Source organism: Pygoscelis adeliae, unplaced genomic scaffold, assembly GCF_000699105.1.
Source record: "Pygoscelis adeliae isolate BGI_AS28 unplaced genomic scaffold, ASM69910v1 Scaffold211, whole genome shotgun sequence".
Lineage (NCBI taxonomy): Eukaryota > Metazoa > Chordata > Aves > Sphenisciformes > Spheniscidae > Pygoscelis > Pygoscelis adeliae.
In genome coordinates this window covers 684,702-690,336 of record NW_008824143.1, presented here as the reverse complement: position 1 = coordinate 690,336, position 5,635 = coordinate 684,702, and positions in this window count along the sequence as shown.

Below are 5,635 nucleotides of genomic sequence, written 5' to 3'. Positions count from 1 at the left end.
CAAAGCTGGTGAAAGGGCTGGAAGGAATGTCCTGTGAGGAGCGGCTAAGGACTTTGGGCTTGTCTAGTTTGGAGAAAAGGAGGCTGAGGGGCGACCTCATTGCTCTCTCCAGCTTCCTGAGGAGGGGAAGTGGAGAGGGAGGTGCTGATCTCTTCTCCCTGGTATCCAGTGATAGAACGTGTGGGACTGGTTCAAAGCTGCGCCAGGGGAGGTTTAGACTGGACATTAGGAAGCATTTCTTTACTGAGAGGGTGGTCAAACACTGGAACAGGCTTCCTGGAGGGGTGGTCAATACCCCAAGCCTGTCAGTGTTTAAGAGGCATTTGGACAATGCCCTTAATAACATGCTTTAACTTTTGGTCATCCCTGAATTGGTCAGGCAATTGGACTAGATGATCATTGTAGGTCCCTTCCAACTGAAATAGTCTATTCTATTCTATTCTATTCTATTCTATTCTATTCTATTCTATTCTACTCTATTCTATTCTAAAAAATATGTCTTTACAATAGTTTCTTAAAGGATTTGAGCAGAAGAATATTATGGCAAATTACACATTTATTTTGAGATCACTTATTATTTAAAGGTTGGAAGAAAGTATTAAACACCCATGCAGGCAGTTATATATAATGGAAAGCAGTAGTCTAGAGTCACTGCATTTCAGAAATGCCATCAATATTGTTTGGTTTGGTGCCAGGGAATTAGGGCATCCATGTTCTTGTCATATTCTAGTACTAATCACAAGACTAGAAATACCATATCTGAGGAGGTGGACTGTAAAAGTACCAAGTGGAAATAGGATAATCACCATTCACACTGATAGCAGGAATATGAATGCAGCTTTGCCCATCTGTGTGAGCTGGGTGCCTTTCAGAACTACTGCATTTGAAGGATTTTAACAGCTTTCTCAGGAGTCCAGAAGCAGCTGCTTTATTAGTCATTATTGCTTAACATTTTGCAGGTTTCTTCCCTTATCTTGCCAACAACATGTAGCAAAACCATCCAGATTGAGACTCTTTACAAACCTAGTGACATTTGGGTTTTGTTGCTGAGTTGTGATAAGCTACCTGCCCAGAAAGTCCTCACCATCTGGGGATGTTGGCCAGCAGCAGGGTGGGGAGTTTGTCATTGGGTATTCAAGTCAGCTTATCTTCTGACCAGCCTGGAAAACCTATGCCTGAAGAGTAGCCTCATTTAAGGTATACCTGCCCATCATCCATATTTATGTGTAACACTGTGTTGAGACTACAAGAGCAGATGAGCATTATGCTAGCCTTCTGCAATGAACAGGTTGAAGTCTTTCCAACGAAGTATTACCACCAGACCTGCTCAGTCAAGAAACCAAGAGCCCTTGGCAATAAATCTAATTGATTTATGGGTTCTCACATAATAATTCTCCAGTATAGACTACAGCTGACTTTGTGGCTCATGAGCCTGGAAGAGCTGCAGGCAGTCTCTACTCAGTGTGATCATGTAGCCCTTGGCTTGCATCGGAAGACCCAGGAAGGGAAATGTCCCCTTGGCATGTGGATTCCAGTGATGGGGGAACGCAGTGGTTCTCCACCACGTAATTCTGAGACCTCTTCAGAAATAGGGTCCTATGGGAAAACTTTAATAGCTGTCTCAAGAGGCTGGAAGGAACAATTTTCTTATTAGAAGTTATTATTTACTATTTATGGTGAGTGACTTCTTAAGGACTGAAAAACAGATTGTGATTTGTTAGGTATCCCCAGTCCAACCAAATGCAGGAAAAGACAGCCTATTAGCACACAGATTTTAAACATAAAAAGAAAATAAAAAGTTGAACAACATATCACATGTGATGGAGAAAGAGAAATAACTCTGTAGTTAGTGTTTTAGCTTGTGAAAAATGTACAAATGAATGCCACAATCAAGAAATTGGATAGCAAAATAAAGAGGATGAAAGGTTCTGGGGAAAAAATCAAGTAATTAGAGCATGAAAACACAATACTGGTAATTAATAGAAAAAGGCACAGGTGAAAAAAACCTTACAGGGAAAAAGAATACATAAGTAAGTCAGTCAAGCTGTGCAGAGTCAGAGTGCCAATGAAAATTCAGTAGCTAACACAGGGAAAGGAAAAATCAAACTGCGGCTGGAGGAACTTGAGATGTGTATTGACAGCACAACTGTGAGTAGGCAGATCTAAAAGACGGATATATCTTCCTTTCTCTGTGAGGTCATGCAAGGATACTGCCAAAGAAAATGAAAAAAAGCAAGATCTAAGAAAAAATAGAAAGGAACACAAAACCACTGACCATCCAGCGTATTGATTATAAATTTCTTGAAACCATAAAGCCCATTAAAAATCATAGAAAAAAAAATTCTAAATCCTATTGAAGATAAAATTGGACTGTTCTGAAAACAACCGGATGACATCTTACTAAAAAGCTCAGAATTTCCTTTTTCTTCCTCTTTTTTCTTTTTTTTTTCCCTGAGGACAGAAGACTGCTTCTCATCAAAACAGCAAATGAGGTAATTTTGCCCTTCCCACTTTTGTAAAAATGGTTGGGTGAGAAGGGCAGAACTGCATTATTCACAGGAGATATTATTTCTGCAATAATGCAGGAAAATCAGATTTTCTCATGAACTTAACCAAGGAAAATGTTAAAATTTACTTGTGATTTTGGCAGGCATTTCTGAATAGTGACTGTGTGGAATTGTTCTGTATTTTCCATTTCAAAAAGCTCTCCTCTTCAACATTTACCCAAACAAGGAGAGGGGTGAAATTTGTTTATGGAATTTCCAGTGACACATAGTTATAATATTTCTTTTAAATCATTACTACATCTTAAATATCTGCTATCTGCCTTTGCCTCTTTCTACCTCTTTCCATCTACTATCTCATGTTTGGGAAGAAGCACCTTATTTACAATATCTTAGACAAGAATCAGTTGATTATAAAGAAAATGCTTGGTATGTATTGATACTTATTAACATAGGCTGTCCATATTTAAATACTCCTACATCAACTGAATCAATGTGAATACAGGAAAATGTCTTAAAGCATTTATCCATTCTGTGCAGTGAGGCATATGAGGAAATGAAATTTTAATGATAAACAGTATTAAACAGTAAATAGAGGAAATCCAAACTGTCATTTAAGTAGGACTTCTTGTGAAGAAATATTATAGTAATGCACAGGAAGGCTGCTGCATGATTGCTATCTGATACACAGATTTGCTGAGATATAGCTGACTTAATATGACACTTGGCAGAAAAGCAGCAAGCCATTTAAAGTACCATTTAAATCCTTTCAAGGAATTTAAGTAGAAGAAAATAAACAGAATAAAGAATGTGCATAAACTGAATTGCATCATGTAGTTAGTAATATTGTGCATATTTCATTTCAGTGTTCTGTTCTTGACACTGCCAAAGTGCTAATCAGGCAGCCATTGAAAATAAAATAGTGCCTTGACTGAATATTTTAAGTGCAACATTGCAGCCATTTGTACGATTTATTTTCAGGAGAAATGAAAGATAGGCCCCTGTGCACCACACCTACTCTGGTATTTTGGTGTGCATAACAGTTGAAATTCTAATTACATGGGGAATGCTCAGTTTGGATGAGAGCACAGCATAATGAAGTAAGAAGACATCACAAGCAATAAAAGTTCTATGAGTTAATTAATGCCTTGAGCTCCATGTGGATGTCAGGCAAGGAATATGACAGCAAAATTTGTGAGAACTGTGTTGAATCTCTGCTGCAAGCTAGGAGACAACAGGAAAAGAGTTTACAGATAGGAACACACAGCAGACACTCCATGTCCTTATATACTTACAAGAACATTTAAAAAATGAATCAGGGTGCATTAGACCTGGAAGGGAAGCTGTGAGATTTGGTTTATGTCATGATATTGCCATGATATAAACAAATTAAAATGGAGTCTTTTTGAAAGCAGTATTTAAGATCAGAAAAGCTGACAGGTTATTGGTGTGGATACAGCAGTTAACATGGAGACCACAGTATATATCAGATTTTGTAGCGGAGAAGGAAGCTGGTTCTACCTCAAGTTTATCATTTTCAAAGATATAATTTTCATTTCTAGGCCAGCAAAGTTTCTTTCTGGAGATCACAGAATTTTCTTTTTATGTTTTTTTAAGATACAACATCTTCCCCCAGTATTAAAGTATATATTTTATTAATTTTAACATGTTAAATCAGTCACACAGCTATGACTCATCATTACTTGTCGAACAGTTTTTACAATACAAATTTCTCCACTGATTTTCCTGGGTAATTGGAAAAGGTAATGAAAAGTTTTACTAAAGTGTGCCCTTACTTCAGGGGCACTTCTGAAATACTGTTCAGAATTTTGCTGTTTTCAAATCCTCTAAAGCTAGGGAACACCTCTTCCAGGGCTTTAGAGCAGTCTCTATAATGTTTTATTTATTGAAAGGGGAAAGGGATAAAACCTTTATCTCTAGGATAAAACCTAGAGATAAGCCTGGGGGCGGCACACCAATGTTTGAGGGACAGTGTGCTAGTTAGGTCCTTCACTCTGCCGTCTCAGTGGAGGTAGGGGATGGAGATCCATGCAGCAGCAAAGACACAGGGTTATGGATGTGTTAGAAACCTTGGAAGTGCCTGAGAATGGTCACATAGGAGTTAGGGCTTCTCCCCCCCACAAAAATGTGCCAGGATCAATAGCCCAGCTCAAGTGCATCTACACCAATGCACACAGCATGGGCAACAAACAGGAGGAGCTGGAAGCCATTGTGCAGCAGGAAAACTATGATAGTTGCCATCACGGAAACATGGTGGGATGACTCACACAATTGGAGTGCTGCAATAGATGGCTATAAACTCTTCAGAAGGGATAGGCAAGGAAGGAGAGGCAGCGGGGTAGCCCTGTACATTAGGGAGTGTTTTTATTGTCTAGAGCTTAATGATGGTGACGATAGGGTTGAGTGTTTATGGGTAAGAACAAGGGGGAAGGTCAGCGAGGCAGATATCATGGTGGGAGTCTGTTATAGACCACCCAACCAGGATGAAGAGGCAGAAGAAATATTCTGTAAGGAGCTGGGAGAAGCCTCACAATCGCTAGCCCTTGTTCTCGTGGGGAACTTCAACTTACCAGATGTCTGCTGGAAATACAATGCAGCAGAGAGGAAACAGTCTAGGAGGTTCCTGGAGTGTGTGGAAGACAACTTCCTGACACAGCTGGTGAGTGAGCCAACTAAGGAAGGCGCCCCGCTGGACCTGTTGTTTGTGAACAGAGAAGGACTTGTGGGTGATGTGATGTTTGGAGGATGTCTTCGGCATAACAATCACAAAATGATAGTTTTTGATTCTTGGAGAAGTGAGGAGGGGGCTCAGCAGAACTGCAACCTTGGACTTCTGGAGAGCAGACTTCAGTCTGTTTAGGAGACTGGTTGACAGAGTTCCTTGGGAGGCAGTCCTGAAGGGCAAAGGGGTCCAGGAAGGCTGGACATTCCTCAAGAAGGAAATCTTAAAGGCGCAGGAACAGGCCATCCCCATGTGCCGAAAGAAGAGCTGGCGGGGAAGAAGACTGGCCTGGCTGAACAGAGAGCTTGGGCTGGAACTCAGAAAAAAAAGGATAGTTTATGACCTTTGGACGAAGGGGCAGGCAACTCAGGAGGACTACAAGGATGTC